Consider the following 19,398-nt stretch of genomic DNA (forward strand, 5'->3'; position numbering starts at 1 on the left):
TGAATACAATATGAACCTTGAAATGGAAATATAATAATCACTTAGCGATGGGTTCCGGGGGTGTCTCCCCCGGAAAATTTTCGAAATAGTAGTTTTAAAACCAGTTTTAGACGATTTCTGGTGATGTTTGGGGGATAAAAAGTTCGATGGCCTCTTTCCGGTAGTTTTTCAATATTGAAACTTCAAAAAACGCAATTGTAGATAGTCTACCGTTGTGTTAAGGAGAGGAACGGGTTCGAGGGCTCTCCACCGATAAGTTTTCAAAATTGTAATTCTAAAAACGCAGTTTTTGACTATCTCTGGTAATGTTAGGGAAAAAAGAGATTCGGGGGCTCGCCTCCGGAAAATTTTCGCGATAAAAAGTCTTAAAAACCATATTTTAGGCTATCTATGGTTAGGGGACAGGCAGTTTTCTGAAATTGATCCTCTAAAATTACAATTGTAGCCGACCTTTGTGACGTTAAGAAAAAGAGTTTTTGGAAGCTCTCCCGGAATTTTCTCGAAATTGAAGCCCTGAAAATAAAATTTAAGACGATCTTTAATAATGTTGACGTGCGTGGGGGAAGGGAGAGGGGCGCTTCACTTAAATTTTCCAACTTGTAGCTTTATGTAAAAATGCAGTTTTGATACATCTTGATAATGGTAGTAGAAGGTGAATTTCGGTGCCATTCAACCGGAAATTTTTCGAAATTGATACTCCAAAAACGCAATTCTAGGATTGTCTTTGATTGTGTTAAGGATAGAGGGGGGGGAATCAGGGGGTCTCTCTTATAATTTTTTCAAAATTGCAGTTCTAGAAATGCAGTTTTAGATGACACTTGATGATAAAGATGGTGTTATTCGGGCGCTACAGTGAGAGGCGCTCTCCTGAAAGTTTCCCAAAATTGAAGTTACTTAGTCAAAAAGGATGGATAGCACACAAATACCCTGTAACAGATATTCTTCGAAAATCCTTAAAAATGGATTCAGCTATTCAGCACACATGGAAAATCAGAACTCGAGAATTTTAACGAATCAAATATCCTTCTATGCGTATCAGATACCTTCTATGCTTCCATCAGCGAAAACAAACATCACTGAACTTTTTAATAAAAATCATCTAATGATAAATTGAACAAATCAGTTTAAAAATGGTACAGAAGATGATAGTAAAGTGAAATGAGAAAAGTTCTACATAAGTTTCAGCTAGTTTATGAAAAAACTATAATAATTGTCGATTAGAGGGATTAAAAATATGTTATTTGCAAACTTCAAAACTAGTTCTTAACGATTGTCAAGGGCAAATGAATCAATGAAAGACCAGTGCATAGTGGTCAGAATTATTACAAACAATAAATTAAGGAGAGGGGAAAACTTTTTATTTTAGTCATTTTTGATTACTCTCCCTCTCAACTCTGTCACACGTATTCATCATGCAGAATTGTGCTACTTCCAGAAGATTTATAATAAATCAAATAGAAAGCCAATCGTCTGATCAAGCTTTAAAGCGGGCACCAACTCCATCCCGTCTCTGATGTTCCCTTTATTGAAAAGAGACACGGGTATTAAATTTTGGAAAGAGTACGTGAAAAAAGTATTACTTATGCATCTATTTCTTGTAGTGCACTGCTTTAGTGGTCAGCTTAAACAGGGAGGTGGTCAACTTATAGAGGTAGATTTATATGAATTATATGATGTAGAATTAGTTCTGTACCTGAAAAAAGTGGTCAACTTACAAGGAATGCCAACTTTACAGGTTTTCTGTACTTTAAATAAGTATAAAAGAACAAAATAGTATTCATTTATCCTTTTATATCCTTGTAAATATAAAATTAGAAACTAGTATCCACGGCATTTAAGCACGCATACTACTAAAAAAATTTAAAAAATGAAATTAAAGCTTACTTGTTTAAAAATGGTTTATTGATTAACCAATTAATTGCTTTGCAGAGTATCTAACCTTTCTCATGTGTTCATTGAAGAACGAATCTGTTAAAATTATTAGACTTTCGTACACTCTCTATTCCTGCGTTAGTTTTTTTTAAAAACTTGCAGTTTCGTGGAACGAAACTGTAGTCTCAGAATGTGATAACCGGGCTGTCGGGTATATTACATTCAATTATGGCCTTAGCCCTGGCTTAGGAGTGGTACTTTTTACTGCTAAATACCGAAACTTTGTCTTCAATTCATGAGTCGAACCGCACCATGCTTCGGACACTCGCTGGTGAGATAAATTCACTTTATCTACCAGTTTTTTTTTTTTTTTTTTGGCGTTCTAAGCTTCAATGAGATGACATATATCTCCCTCCAACTCGGTTATTCCCAATTCCTGACTGAGGAATTATAATAAGAACGTGATGCAGTCTCAGGATGTGATAACCGAGCTGTCTGGTGTAATGTGCATTTAGTATTTTTTCCCTTCACCATTAATAATTACAATCAGTCTTAAAGGAACAAGAAAGCTCAGCTTAATATTTTCATAGTTTTCGGTTACGTTTTAAAACTTTTGCTTACACTGTATCTGCTGGAATCTATCTGAACCCTATTTTTATACCAGTACCATATTTTGCTTTTTTCATCTGAAGCCGTTTCTACAACATGTACTATATATGTATATTTATACCGTCGCAACCTATTGCGGTCAAGCAGGGCTTGAAGTTGAATTTCAGAGAAAGTATCTGTTACTACTAGAACTGAGTCTTCATCCGAGTGACATTCCTTCTAGATATTTTCTGCAATGGAACATCAAGGGGTAAATGCTTTTGTTGTCATTTCAATTACTTCCCTCTGCCTTCTGGGGAAGTCTATGTCTGTAAAGGTTGCAAAAGCCTCTTAAGGTGTTTGTTTCACGGCAACAGTCAGATTATTAGAGGAAAAATGCTTTTTTCAAAGTTCAGTTGTTCTGGTTGGTAAGGGATTTAGTTTTTTTTTTTAATTATTATTTTTGATAAATCACTTTTTTTTCTGTAGTGCACTGGCTTATACCAACTACACTTGCCATCTCATCAACAGGTACCTACCTGATCTAGTAGTTCTTTAGTTTTACAATTTAGCTCTTGAAAGGAATTTGATGGTCTCTCCGGTAATTAAGCCGATGCTGTTGTAGACCACTAATAGAAGATCTAAGCCAATGTTTTTTATTTTTCAAGAAACGGTCATCATTATAACATTCAGATGCCTCTTTAAATTTGAACTCAGTTTCGAAATACTTCAAAACAAGACTCAATATGATCTGCATATTTACCAAATTCCTTAAGTTTTTCTTCTGACAGTGTAAACTGTTCATTCATTATCATGGCTTTGAATTCTTACAGGATATCTTATAAGTTTAAAAATGTAAAATATTCGGAAGTTTCAGGAGAATCCATAGAGAAGTAAGGAAAAACTCCGAACTTGAAATAATTGAACTTTTTTTATTCACCAACTTTAAAATCCTAAAAAACAAAATGGTGGAAATGAGCTGAAGATTTTTTTACAGAATACCATAGCAGAAGGTAAATTTTATGCCCATATAGGAAGTATAACCCGACTTGACCGGAAAAGTAAACAAAAACCTCAGTATTTAAAAATTTTACGTAAAAATAAACACCCAATTTTTACATACTTTCAGACAGTAAGAAAATGACAAATGTTAAAGTAATGCAACGAAACAGGATTTTAAGTCAAGCTACATACCTCCCTTTTCCATTTTCAAAAGTTGGTTTATCTCTAAATTTTATCACAATAACGAGAAAAACGAAGACTTAGAACGAAAACCGTCGGAAACAAAAGAGAGCAATTCCAACAATGTCTAAGTTTCGTCTAGCGTACACCAACAGGGAATCAACACGGTTTTTTTACTGCTGTCCTTTTATAGAAAAGTTATCCGATCTAAAATAAAGTAGGTTTCAAACAATTTTTATCAAACTTTCGAATTTTGGTTTTTGTCCGGTTTTATTGGCCAAGTACTCCTATATGTGCCTATCCTTTTCCGTGTGCCTACCACCATACGACGATATATATATATATATATATATATATATATATATATATATATATATATATATATATATATATATATATATATATATATATATATATATATATATATATATATATATATATATATATATATATATATATATATATACGAAGAGTAAGGGCTATGTAAAAGATCTCATTGTTGCTCAACTATTTGCCACATTTTAGAGCAGGAATGAAAATGGAATGAGCAAATCCAATCATAGGCTAAGCAAAAGCTTGGGCAAAGAGCTTAAGTCACGTGACTCAACAACGACGAATGGCTGACACGTTTTGCATGAAACTAACGAAATAAGACCGATTTCTTCCAATGCTTCAATGCTTTTCTTTAAAATCTATCAGGTGACTTGGGGTCTTTTCTTCACGAATGAAAGTCTTCACTCACACCATTTTATCTTTTCTTACTGAGCTACATAAAAGCAAAAATAGCGCCCCACACTGATAAAGGCATAAATCAAAATGCTGTCGATCTCTTTTTCCTTTCGCGCCAGAGAGAGAGAAGTTGGGTACATAATTGAGAAAACTATCAATTCCTTCCTTGAAAAAGGCAGCAAATAAAATAAATCATGCTTACGTTCTTCATACTTCTGTGACTAATAGTTGTTTTTGACAATGAACACTTTAAAATTAGCAATCGTAACTCGCAAATACGTGCATTGACAACTGCTTTTACTAGCAAAAATATCGTCATTCCTTACTCCTACACTGCAGAAACGATTCAGAAACGTTCCTGGAAAATAATGGGCAGCTGATGTGCCCAATTTCTGCCTGTAACATATCTTGCAAAACGCAGGAACGTTTTTTTCTAAAATTCAGTAACTTCCTAAAAAAAAATATCATAGAAGCCTCCTGAAAAATTCAGAAATTTTCCCGTTTAAAGTCAGTCATGTCTCTAGAACTTTAGAGTAAACTTAGGTAGGCATAAAATAATAGCTTAACACCTTCCTGATTTATCAAGAACGTCCCAAAAGCAGTATGGCATACACGGTCAAAGCTAGTACGGAATTGCAAGCAAGTAACTAGAATTTTTCTTGCCTGCAATTCTTGAAAAGCTACGCAGTCCATATTGCCGTGTGCAGGTAAAGGGCAGTAACTGAAAAAGTTTCTCTTTTTTTTTGCTTTTTTGTCATCTATTGTACGCTATCTTTATTGTACAAGCCCGCCTATTTGGTTTCCGCTGAAAAAAAGGCGCGAAAAAGACGTCTAATTCCAACATTTCTCTATAGTTAGTATTGAATCCAACACGCATTTCTTCAAATATCTCGAAAACTCATTTGTGCAGATACTGCCGTTTACCTGCACATGACAGCACAGACTTATTTGCTTCTTTGTGGAACTTTATCAGTCTGGATAGGCAGTAATCGGACCGAAGACGATTTATAAATACGCTCAGTTAATCTTTAAACTGGGAGCTAAAAATAATTTTCCCAACAGTGAGAAGTTTGCATTCGTGCGACTTGTAGCAATTCAGGAAACCTTTTGACACAGATACTTGGTTTTTCCTGAAAGGGTATAAAACCATTAAAATCCCGAAACGTTACACGGAAATACGCAGTACCGTTTCGGATTTTTTTTTTTTTTTTTTACAGTGTAATAACGAATCAATGATTAATAAAATACAAAATGATAAAAATATTATTGACTTTGAAATCTACATTTTTGTTAGGAATTTTTTTACACTTAAGATTTTGTATGCATTTATCATTTATTTTATACACGAAAATTAATAATAATTTTAAAATGATAAGTTACTGTTCAATTTTATTAGTTAAAATTTGAAAGTATGGCGCCTGCCGTCCGACCGGTATTTTAGCATGTGCTCTTAGGTGCAAAAAGGTTGGGGACCCCTGTCAGTTGTACAACATCTTACTACTATTATATATTCGGAAGTTTGTCTGTATGGATGTATGGATGTTTGTTACTCTTTCACGCAAAAACTACTGAATGGATTTTGATGAAACTTTACAATAATATAGTTTATGCATCAGAATAACACATAGGGTAGTTTTCGTCCCGTTATGGGGGGCAAAACCCCCCTAGGGGGCGATAAAACCCAATTTTCGTATAAATTCTCTAATATTAGGATGAAAAAATACTTGCACATATTAACATTATATGTCCATCGAAAGCTCTGATTTTTCTTCTGAAGATGGCACCTGTTCCAAATTTCTAAGTAAAATAACAAACGGGTTATGAGTTTTTTAGTTCCATGTTCGAAGGCTTTCCTCAACACAATATAGTATTTAGGGTATCATCTGAACTCCCTGTCGATAGCGACAATTGTTGTATTGTTGACTATTTTTGCTTTTCGTCTGACTGTTCAAGGCTTAACTGAGTTAAATTTTAAAGTAAGATTTTTTGCACAAGATACATGGTAAATAATACATGGATTTGACTGATTATTTTCCAGTTTTACGCATCTTCTGTACGGAATTAAAACTCATCTTCTTTATCTTCTTCACTAATAATAAAGCAGAAAGTCTCTCTGTCTGGAGGATGTCTGGATGTCTGTAGGATGTCTGGATGTCTGTGACGCGCATAGCGCCTAAATCGTTCGGCCGATTTTCATGAAATTTGGCACAAAGTTAGTATGTAGCATGGGAGTGTGCACCTCGAAGCGATTTTTCGAAAATTCGATGTAGTTCTTTTTTTATTCCAATTTTAAGAAAAAAAAAAACTATCATAAATTACGAAATTATCATAACGTGGAACCGTAACATGGGCACAAGCCAATTGGCGAGATACGAAATTATCATAACGTGGAACTGCAACTTCGGTACAAGCCAATTGGCGAGAAAATTCACCATACATTATCTGTAAATATACAAGCGAACCAAAAGATCTTTAATTTCTCTATTACGGGCGAAGCCGTGCGGGTGCCACTAGTTACTAATAATAAAGCTGAAAGTCTCTGTCTAGATGGCTGGATGTCTGTGACGCGCATAGCGCCTAGACCGTTCGGCCGATTTTCATGAAATTTGGCACAAAGTTAGTTTGTAGCATGGGGGTGTGCACCTCGAAGCGATTTTTCGAAAATTCGATGTGGTTTTTTTTTATTCCAATTTTAAGAAAAAAAAATATCATAAGATGGACGAGTAAATTACGAAATTATCATAACGTGGAACCGTAACATGGGCACAAGCCAATTGGCGAGATATGAAATTATCATAACGTGGAACCGTAAGATGGGTACAAGCCAATTGGCGAGAAAATTCCCCATATATTATTTGTAAATATACAGGCAAACCAAAAGACCTTTAATTTTTCTATTACGGACGAAGCCGTGCGGGTGCCACTTGTAATATATAAAAATCTTCTGTGCGGACGTTTGTCACCATAAGGATTTTAAACGGCTGGACCGATTTTGATCAATTTTTTTGTGTGCAATTAAATTGTGGCAAGCAAGGTTTCGAAGCGCGATGGATCGAATCCGAAACGTTTTTGTTGATTAATTAATTAATTTAAACATTGAATGGTTATATCTCCCAAATGATTAATATTTATTTTAACCTATTGTTCAGCGAGAACTTAAATAAATATTCAACCCGTGGCCAAAGGACAATAACAAAGCCAGTTCTGCTTTTGGTAATGAAATTTCCCACCGTGTTATGTCAATTGAGAATAGATAAAACATAGAGAGTGAAGCCTTTATTTCTTGAAAGCAACGATTTTAGGTCCCGAGATATTTTTTAAAGTATAAAGTACTGGAAGGTTCACGCAAAACGTGTGTTCTGGCGTCGTAGTTGAACCATGTGACCGGATCGGTGCTTTACCTTTTCCGAACCAAATGATCAGAAAGTACCGTACCTAGCAACATTTGTTTCTCGCCATCGCTCAAATCCATCTGAGTTTTGGCACCATTGTCAAGAATACTTTAAGGATTATCAAACTAATAGGTACATTATCAAAGGAAAAGAGGATGGAATTTAAAGACGAAACAAATTTTATTTTCGTCCAGATAAATTGCAACAGGGTAGTTCTGTACACAAAAGATCAGTGCAATGGAAGATCTTTATCTATGGTGGACAGAACAAATCAGGCAATATATGAAGTTTTACAAAGTTTTCGTTCAAAAGATCGGACCGCTAATCGGTCGGAGTTGGCTTCGCTCACTGATCGGCTGAATTACAGTAACGTGGTGACTTGGCGACTTTGGCTATAAACAGTAGAGTTGCGTGATCATTTGTTTACATTTTAAAGCTACTGTTAATGTTATTTATTGTATTTTTTGTTTATTTGGCGAAATATTTTAAATTGCAAAGAATTGTTTATGGTTTTTAAAGAGTGATTAGTCATTTTAGTTGAAGAACGTGTTTATTTTACATCGGGAGGGGAGGGGGAGTGATTTTCGCTTATTCAGGCAACTGTTTTTAACTTTATCATTTTTCTAAACGTTATCCTTTCGATTGTTTTATTCTTTTTCATATGGGGGACGTTGTATCGGGATTTCCAGTTTGTTCTAGATGGGTAGTTAGATTTTTTGGGGGATATTTCGATAATTGGGAATCTGGCGATCTTTCTTTATTGGCGTCAATTTTTGACTCCAGCGCCTGCGCGAGAGGTATTTTTCTTTGCAAACCGAAACAAAGATATCGGAAACATCTATTCACATAGGGTTACTATAAGTTAGCAGGGTTACCAAAATAAAATTATTTGCACCAAAAATGAGACGACCGCGCCAGATTCCCAATTATCGAAATATCCCCGATTTTTTACACTTAATATCTGAGGACGCTTTTTATCCTTTGAGTATGGCTGAAGGAACAAACCATCAAGTACGGGGGAAAAAATAGTTAATAAAACAACTGCTCAGTGGGCATTAGATAAATCAAGTTGTAATAAATACGCATTCTGACACCAAGCAGCTTAAAAAAATTTCTTTTTACTTATTTTTTTCAACAAAACGGTTCAAACACTTGATGGTTTATTCAAATTTTTTAACTTTTCATTTTACAAAGTTTGAACAGAACAACTTCTATCGGGTCCTCTAGTATCTCATGAATGTAGATTAAGCAAACATTTTAAGCAGTTTTATAAACTTGGCAAGTCTCTGGTGAATGTATGGCACTGTGGTCCTTTTTCCGATAAATAACGGATTTGGATTATTTTACATTTGTAGCTTTAGTGTTGTTGTTGATTCAGTAAACACTATCATCTGACTCCATATTATTTATTAATCTTACAATGATACACACCAAATCAAACGCGTCTGTTCGATCGCCGAATTGTTTTCGTTCCACTCCTGCTCTCCGCTCGAGTTGAGTTGCTCGCTCGCAGGAATCAGTGACTTCACTTCACTACACACTCCCTCCCTAGAGCAAACGATTAGGAATCATAATACTTTAAATGAGGGGGGAACCTGACAATCCTTCCGCTGAGTGTGGTATGAGTGCGATTGCTCGGCGGTGAAATTTCCTCTCGAAATGCACCTTGGGTGGGTTGATCCGTGAAATCCCTGTGTCTTTGGTTTTCGAGGGGTTTCTCGTCGTTGTCCTTTACGATAAAGCATGGTTTCAGTCGATCAATTGAAATTCTTTTGACAGTTCCATTGATTCCAATGTCAAAATACTTTGGTGACCGATGTTTCACAACATAAGGCCCAAGATAAACTGGTTGCAAAGATGAAGTGACGGCATTATTGTAGACGAAAACGTGTGAGCAATTCAAAAGCTGTTTTGAAACGAACACGTTCGTATTACCATGGGTAGTCGTTGCAGAAGGTTTTAGGTTGCGGATAATACTTTGTAGCCTTTGTACAAACTCTGAATGCGTGACATTAGGAATGGTGTCAACAAACTCTCCGGGTAAACGTAGAGGACTTCCGTAAAGGAGCTCGGCCGAAGAGTATCCTATGTCTTCTTTCAGTGCAGAACGCAATCCGAGGAGAACCAAAGGTAAAGGGTCAACCCAAGATTTGCATTGTTGTAAATGACATCTCAAGCTTGCCTTAATAGTCCTGTGTTGTCGTTCAAGCAGTCCGTTCGATTGTGGGTGGTAGGCTGTGGTTCTGGATTTTTGAAACCCGAAGTATTTGCTCAAAGATGAGAAGATTTGACTTTCGAACTGACGTCCTTGGTCAGACGTAATACGTTGCGGTATTCCAAAGCGTGAAATCCAGGTTGAGATCATGCCTGTTGCAACTGTTTCTGCTGATTGATCTGCCATAGGAACAGCTTCAACCCATCTCGAAAAACGATCAATCATCGTTAGTAAGTATCTAAAACCTTGACATGGTGGCAGGGGTCCAACGATATCAATGTGAACGTGCTGGAAACGTTCGGTAGGAACCTTGAAGTCCATAAGAGCTGATTTGGTATGTCTTTGTACCTTGGATTTTTGGCATTCCACGCATTCCCTGCACCATAACTGACAATCTTTATTGATATTTGGCCATATGAATCTTTTTGTAATTAATTTTCTTGTGCTTCTAATCCCTGTATGAGATAGGTTATGAATAGAAGAAAATAACTGTCGTCGGAAGTTTGGAGGGATGTAGGGTCGATTACTCTTGGTGGAGACATCACAATAAATGGATTCGTCAGTTTCTGGAATGGATATTTTAACCATTCTCAGCCTTGGGTTATTCTTCAAAATTGTTAAATCGTGATCATCTTGAAGTTTTGCAATAGCTGCGTAATCGATTGGAGATGGTGCGGATATTGTATCTATTCTGGAAAGGGTATCAGCAATAATGTTTTCTTCTCCTTTGATGTAGCGAATATCCGTTGAAAATTGAGCAATATAACTCAATTGTCTTGCTTGTCTGGGAGAGGCTTTGTCCAAGTCTTGTCGAAAAGCGTATGTGAGGGGTTCGTGGTCCGTATAGATTTCGAAAGGCCTTCCCTCTAGTAAGTATCTAAAATGCTTAACTGCACTGTAAATGGCCAGAAGTTCACGATCGTACGTGCTGTATTTCCTCTGTGCCGGGGATAGAGTTCTTGAAAAGAAACTAAGAGGTTTTTTTAATCCAGCAATTTCTTGTTGAAGGACAGCTCCGATGCTTATGTCTGAAGCGTCCGTTACCAAACTCAGTTGAGCCTCTGGATCTGGATGTGATAAGAGAGTCACCGAACATAAGGCATCCTTGAGCCTGGAAAACGATTCACGACTTTCGTCAGTCCACTGAAGAGGTTTGGTGCTATTCTTTTTATGGCCAGCAAGTAACTTGGTGAGTGGTTGCTGTATGCCAGCGCATTTAGGAATGAATCTGTGGTAAAAATTTACCATTCCCAGGAACCGTCTCAGGCTAGTGGCAGAGCTAGGTTCGGGATAATTTTTAATGACATCGACTTTGGATGTACAAGGCTTCATTCCCTCGGAGCTGATTTCATATCCGAGAAATTGGATGTGTGTTACACCAAATATAGATTTAGAAAGGTTAATGCGTAGACCATACTCGTTCAGTCGCTCAAAGAGAAGGAACAGATGTTTTTGATGTGTCTCTTCATCCTTCGAAGCAATCAATATGTCATCTAAATAACAGAAAAGAAAGTCTAATCCCTGCAACACAGTGTTTATCAGACGTTGGAAAGTCTGTGCTGCATTGCAAAGGCCATACGGCATGAAGGGGAACTCGAATAGCCCAAAAGGCGTGGTTATGGCGGTCTTTGGGATGTCCGCTTCATGCACCGGTATTTGCTGGTACGCTCGCAGTAAGTCAATGGATGAAAAAATCTTAGCTCCATGCAGTATATGGTTACAATCCGTTAGAAATGGTATCGGATAACGATCTGGAACCGTAACGTTGTTAAGGGCCCTGTAGTCCCCGCAAGGTCTCCAATCACCTGATTTTTTCTGGGTTAGGTGTAGTGGGCTGGCCCAACTGCTCTTGGAAGGGCGGCACAAACCTTGCTGTAGCATGTAGTCAAACTCTTTTCGAGCGGCCTTTAATTTTTCTGCGGAAAGTCTGAGCGCTTTACTATATACCGGTGGTCCCTGTGTGGTGATGAAATGTTCAATATTATGATTTACAATTTTGGTATTTACAATATTAGGTCTTAGCAGATCAGGGAATTTTGAGACTATGTACATATATGGCTGTTGCGTTTCTATTTCGGTGATGACTGGTCTTCTCGTTGAAAAAAACGTTCCCTTTGTTGACAGTTTTGTATTTCCATCTATTAGCATTTGATTTTTGCTGTCGATTAAAAGGTTGAAGTTTGCCAGAAAATCTATCCCGATGATTGGCTTGTCGACATCGGCTATTATGAACGGCCATACAAAGTCTCGTCTGAGGCCAAGATCGAGTCGTAACAGTTTCTGCCCAAAAGTTTTAATTTTCGAAGGGTTTGCTGCAAATAGTTCAAACTTATGTACATTTTTTCTTTCCGTGAGCGTTGGAGGAATTACAGAAATCTCCGCCCCTGAATCTACTAGGAAAAGGGCTGCTGATGCTTTGTCACTAATGAAGAGGCGACTCAGCTCCACCCCTAGGCTCCCTGTCGCCGTGGAAAGCCGGGGTATCAGTTTTCCTGCACGTCGGGGCCCTCACGCCGTAGTTGAAGAGACATACTGCATGGTTGTAAGCATTTATACGCTTTATCACCAAACTTTGAATGGAAGTAGCATATCCCGTGCTGATCGGAGGGTTTGCGGCTGCCAGCTTTGCTGTGGCTCTTCCCACTATGCTGACGACGAGCTGTGGAACGTCCCCTTTTGTTTAAATTTTCCACTAGTATTCGGAGATCTGTTATCTGTTTTTGGAGGGATTCCAAAGTAACCATCGACACATTAGTATGTGACACCGAAGCCAAATTATAATTATTGGGTGATCGAAGGTCCCAAATTTTATCAGCCATGGTGGCCAGTTTATTTAAATCATCGTTGCTGACTGATAGAATGCTGCGCATGTCCATTGGGAGGCGTTGCAAAAACAAGGTTTTTAGAAAATTTTCACTAACCTTTTGGTCGGCAAGATTTCTCATTTCACAGAGTAAAATTGAAGGTTTACGATCCCCAAGTTCAATTTGGGTCAACAATTTTTGTGTCCTTTGGGATTCACTGTCTGCGAAAGTCGAAATCAGGCGATCTTTTATTGCGTCATATTTGTTGTTGGGTGGTGGGGTAACTAAAATGTCCGTAACTTGCGCTAGGATTTCCGCCTCTATGGAACTGACGACTAGGTCGAATTTTGTTTCGTCACTTGTGATTTTTGCACAGCGGAACTGTGCTTCTAACTGCAGAAACCAAATCCTGGGATCAGGCTTCCAAAACGGTGGAACTTTCACTCCAACATGACCCACAAAGCAGGCTTGCTCAGTGCTTTCGGTTTCAGAAAGAACGTCCGTTGAAACGCTTTGTTTCGGAATTTCTTTATCAGTACTCATTTTCAATGCACAAAATAGTCCGGAGGTCACCACTGTAGCTTTAGTGTTGTTGTTGATTCAGTAAACACTATCATCTGACTCCATATTATTTATTAATCTTACAATGATACACACCAAATCAAACGCGTCTGTTCGATCGCCGAATTGTTTTCGTTCCACTCCTGCTCTCCGCTCGAGTTGAGTTGCTCGCTCGCAGGAATCAGTGACTTCACTTCACTACACATTTTTACGCTGCTTTTAATTGCAAAAATAGATATTGAATTAGATTGCATTCGTTGAAGAAAATGAATTTAATTGCAAAAAAAAAAAAAAAAAATGACATTTTAAAAATTTATTCGATAGGCAGAATTATGATAACGCGGTTGGGACGAGTGTTCAAAAATCTTGGTTCAAAAACTTCGCCAAACTAATTTTGGTAAAAAAATATCATTAAATACTATGTATAGGGTATTGCAATTAAAATTAATTCATCAAATTAGTGAAACAACACGCTCAAATAACATTAAAACTGCTATTAAAATGTAAATTAATTTACCAAATCCATTTTATATCTCCAGACTCACCAGGCGACTACGTTAGCGTATTGGCGAATTTTTTAAAATTTTAATGAAACTTTTAATTTTCTTTTTTTCTTTTCTTTTTTTGTGTGTGTTTTAAAGAATTAATGGTGCTAATTAGGATTTTGTGGAATTAATATCCCTACAATAATAGCGACAATAGAGAGTATTGTTCTTTCTTTCTTTTTTTTTTAAATTTGTTTTTTATGCTATGGACCTGTACTGATGAAGATTTTTGGAATTAATCATGAAGGAGATCTTCAGAAGGAGATGTTATTTGAAAACGCTGATATCACCATTCTAATAAAGACTTTAGGGAATGTTCCTCTTTCCGAAATGAGAAGTTTTTTGTACTATTGTCCTCATTTAAATGGGAACTTAAAAAAAAAAAAAAAAACTGTTGTGCTTACTCTGATTTTAATGGTATTTTTACTCGGAACTTTTTTGGTATTTTAATCAGGACTGTTTACGTTTTTAAGAAACAGTTCATTTTCTTTACGTGGGGGATTTTAAAGGTTCGATGTCCTCACTCTAAAGGGACATTATTAGAATTTGGATTTGTAGTGACTGTTGACCCTATTTTGGGACGATTTCTCCGGTAAGAAGCTATACAATAATTTAGATAGCAGGTGTAGCGCTAGACACCATTTGACGGGGATGGGAATTATAAGGGAAATGGATGACTTTATTTAAAAATTGTTGACCTCACTCGAATTGGAATTTTTGAGAATTACCCAAACTAACTTCTTTACAACTCCTGAACGTTTTCCTGATTTATGTTGTGTGATTTTTTGGGTGTTTTCCCAGTTTCGCCGACATTTCATTTACCCCCCCCCCCACTTGATTTTCAGTTTTCATCATATTTTTTGATATATTAAAGGGGGAGGCCATTTTAAATGTCAGCGAAACTGGGAAGAAACCATTTTTTGGTAACTACTTGACCTCTCCCTGTGCTGACCATTAACTTGAATCGATTGAAAAAAAACTACATCAACGTGAGTGAAGCCGCGGGTAAAAGCTAGTTTGAAAATAATTGAAAGAGCACTTTGAAATGAAATTTAACTTCGTTCAAAGTTACCCTACTACTCTGGGTAACCTTGAATCATGTGAAAAACGTGATGTAAAAATTGAAACAACTGTACTTTTTGAATTAAAAAACTAGTATGTTGTTGCCATCACGAAACTTTCTTCTATATTTTTCCTTTTTCTGATCCCTCCCCATGCTTGACGAGGAAGCAATATCCCTAAAAAAACAAAATTACATATGCAAAAACTTAACGACCATCCCAATGTCTGAATTATTGTAAAAGCAAAGCAAAGAGCGAAAATTGAAAGTTATTTTAAAAGCCTTGCTTGAATTAATTACAAATATTTCATTTATTAACAAACATAAGATGGCAACAGTTAAAAATTTTAAATCATTGAGATAATATTTCCGATCATTTCACGTTCGGATAAATCTGCAACGGTCTACCTCTGATGTCACAAGAATGGGTGGAGCTACGTAACCTTCTGACGTCACATCGTTTTCCTTGCGAAGTTGATTTTCGCGTTTGATAATTTTTTCTTTTCGCTATTCGATCATATTTTTTTATTTATTTATTTCTCTTTATTTCCTTTTTATTATTGTTATAAAACAGAAAGGGAGTTTATTTTTAAAGCAATAATGTTTTTACTTCATATTTAATTAAAATATTATTTGTTTTTAAGACATAAATTTGGCGTTATAAAAATATGATTATTTTATTCGAAAAATGGGAGGGGGGAGGAGATATCAAGAAAAGTTTTTCAAGTTATTTACCAAAATATGCTTTATTTTAGCTATTTAAGGGAAACATTTTGTGGGGAAAAATAGATTTTAAGTTTCTGTAAAATAAAACGGTATACGAAAAAAAAAATGGTAAAAAAATCACGAATTTTTTTGTTATAAAATAATTTATTTCCCTTGAGCCGAGAAATAACAGGAATTATCTAACGTTTATTAGCACAAATAAATAGATTGTTGAACACACGTGTTTCGGGGTTTCCAGGAACCCCTTTTTCAATTCAAAGTTGTGAACTTTTAGATGTAAAGACATCCAGTAAAAATCTGTTTATTTGTACTAAAAAACATTGGTTATTTCTTGTTAATAATATTATTAAAGTTTAAAATAGGTGGTGACGATTGTCAAAATAAGTTTATCAAGTTACTCAACCATTATATTTTTATTTTAGCAATTAAATAAAATTTAATAGCCAAATGGGATAATTTAATAGCTAAGTTTATGGGGAACAATAGGTTTTAAGAGTCCGTGAAGTAAAACAGCTGACAAAAAAAACAATGAAAATGGAAGAGCAGGATGGGGAGTGTGTGGGGGGGGGGGGGGGCAATATTGTTATACCAAATCCAAATTATTTCTAAGGAATAAGAGAAAACAGAGGCATGGATTAAAACGAAAAATATACATTACTGAAGTTTAGTGCATTTGTGCTCAGGCATTCCAACTCCTTTAAATGACTGCTTTTGACAAAGATTCGTTTTTTTTTTTTTTTTTAAATTATTTTATGGAATAAACTAAGATGACTTTAATAAGAGTCCCCTGCTCGTTTCGCTACGCCTCAGACCCGGGTTTTATGCCAAAGTTCGTCACGGTCAACTCGGCCTTTCATTTCTTCAGTGGGTCGATAAAACCAGTACCAAGCGTGCTTTGGAACCTAAACACTAGGGGCTGCGCGTTCGGCTGACCGGAACATCTGATTTTAGCACCCCAGTGCCAATTGTTAGTTCATAAGTTTTGTTGATTTTAATTTCAAGGATATAAAGCTAGCAATACGTTTTTTAAATGAATAAACTTGTAAATATAGGATCGAATTGAAAAAGTTTAAAATTTCGGGGGAGGGGGAATGAAATGAGATGGAAGTGTAACTTTTTTTTTCTAGCAAATACTTGGTAATAGATTAATATCAGATTAAAGTAACAGAAATAGCAATACCTCCGTAGTCAACGTGTTAAATAACACTAGCCTACACTCCAGGCTCCCTGGTCAAGAGCGCCCATATAGGGGGGAAAGTGGGAGCTCAACCCCTCCCCTCCCTTAGATATTGGAACCTCCTTGCTTTTAGTACTTTTTCTTTGCAAAAATGAAAAAACATTTCTTCTCTAGCCATCAATGAATAATTTATTAAAAATGTCACACTTCAAAAAGTCTAATCTGCACTGAAATCGGTTTCTATGGGGAAAATATATCCTGCTAAACCATGAAAAAATATCTGAGCGCCCCCCCCCCCCCCTATTTTTAAAATTATGCATATGGGCGCCCATGTTCCCGTACCTACCGCTTACACATGGTTTCATTGGTCAGATAGGACCCTGAAAACAGTTAAGTTTCTTGATCCAGACCAGGAGCTGGGCAATCCCTGATCTAGCACCCTCGAAGATATCAATTTGGAATGGAAACTTGGAGGTCTTCGTGATCACGACTGATTAAACGTGACGTGAACCTGTCACCATTAGCGTACACGGAGGATCTCCGACCAGCTGCATAGAACCCGCGATCCTGCAGTTGCGAATCCAACGCCCTACCGATCAGAAGAATACGGCCACATGTTAAGAACATGCAAAGGTCGCTGTATCATTTACCTGGAGACCCTACTCAATGGACTTCTTTTTCCCACTAATGGATTTTACCGCAACGCTGTAATTGAATTCTTGACTTCAAAATTCAAATGATTGCCTGGGACTTGATACTGGATGTTATGTTTTGGATGTTGCGTGCTGGATAATGTTTTCGCTTAAAAAGGATGTGTGAAATCGAAAAGGTCGTTAATAAATAATTCGATTTCGAGGTGCATGGACGCTACCATCCAAGGGGAGGAACATGCCAGCGGATGCTCGTGGACTAGAGGACATGGACGCGCCACCACCTAAGGAGGAGGAACATGCTCGCGGAGGCCCGAGGACCAGAGGACATGGGCGCCACCATTGAAGAAGATGGACACGCTCATGGAGGACCGTGCACCAGAGAAGTTTGCATCATAAGTATAGAAAAATGCAATCAAAGGAAATCAATTATTGTCAAGTAAAAACAATAAACAACCGCGATTGCTCAAAAACATATTTATATAAACTTTTTTATTTTACTTTTTTTTTTTAATTCAGCAATTGTGAATTACTTATTGTTCTCACTTGACCGTTTTGGGCGTCCGTCCGTCCTTTGATTTTATTTTTGCCACCACCGGTGGATTTTTGGAGGGACTCCACTTCGTCCACCCCCTCCCCAGTCCCCATACTGCTACTCCAGCGACACCGTCTCCATGTTGCATCCATAGCCTACACACACGCAGAGGCCTACACGCACACACACGCCTGAACACACACACGCGCCTGCACACACACACACGCCTGCACACACACACACGCCTGCACACACACACACGCCTGCACACACACACACGCCTGCACACACACACACGCCTGCATACACACTAACACACCTACATATACACGCCTGCACACAACAACATGCCTGCAGATAGACTTACACTCACACGCCTACATACACACACAAACTCGTGATTGCGAAAGACATAGTCAAAATTAAAATTAATTTTTATTTATTAATTGATTTTCCAATTTTTAAAAAATTATGTGAATAATTATTTATTTATTTAATTTATCTTAAATCGACTTCTAAGACGTATTTCTATTTAATTATTCAGTTCAAAAGTTACATTTTTCTGATCACAATATTTCTGCAGTTTTGTATTTGCCCTCTGCTTAAAATGCAGTTATTTTTACTTTCTTTCTTATTCAGTAAAAGTAGTTACTTTCTTTCTTATTTAGTATCATTAAAAACATGCTTAAAAATATTTTTAAAGTATTAAAAAGTTTTTGTTTCTAAATTATTGCAACTTTATTTTTTAAAGTCGACGGGGGGGGGGGGGGGTACTTCTTGCCAATTCAGGTAAACATAAGCGATGGAATAATTTTAATCGTGATGTATTTTGCAGTTCTTTAAGATATTTTGTAATTTTTCAATATGTTTAATTAATCGAATTAGTTTTTATAAGTCAAATTGAGGAATGCCCCTAAAAATAATATAAACACCTAAATATAATAGAAAACATAGTGATATATGTTTAAATTTATTATAAATAACTAGTAAAAAAGTTAATATAAAAAAATGTTTTTTGAAAATTGTTTTTTGATTTTTTTCTTTTTTTTCAAAAGCCGTGAGGTATAAGAAATCCTTCTTGCACCCCCCCCCCTTGCCGCCATCCATGTGCACATTTCTTATTTCCTGCGGAAATAATAGGTGTCACATCATTGTCGTACCAGTAAAATTACAAAAGTATAAGAAAAAAGAAATGAATGAGTTAAAAAAAAAACAAAAACAGCGAGACTAAAACAACGTAAATCCGCTTATTTCAGACCGGCTGAAGAAAACGTAGCTCCACCCATTCCGATGACGTCATATGGCAACGTAGCTGTGACGTCAGTGGTAGACCGTTGCAGATTTATCCGAACGTATTATTTC

This window comes from Uloborus diversus, chromosome 4 (genome assembly GCF_026930045.1).
Source record: "Uloborus diversus isolate 005 chromosome 4, Udiv.v.3.1, whole genome shotgun sequence".
NCBI classification, from domain to species: Eukaryota; Metazoa; Arthropoda; class Arachnida; order Araneae; family Uloboridae; genus Uloborus; species Uloborus diversus.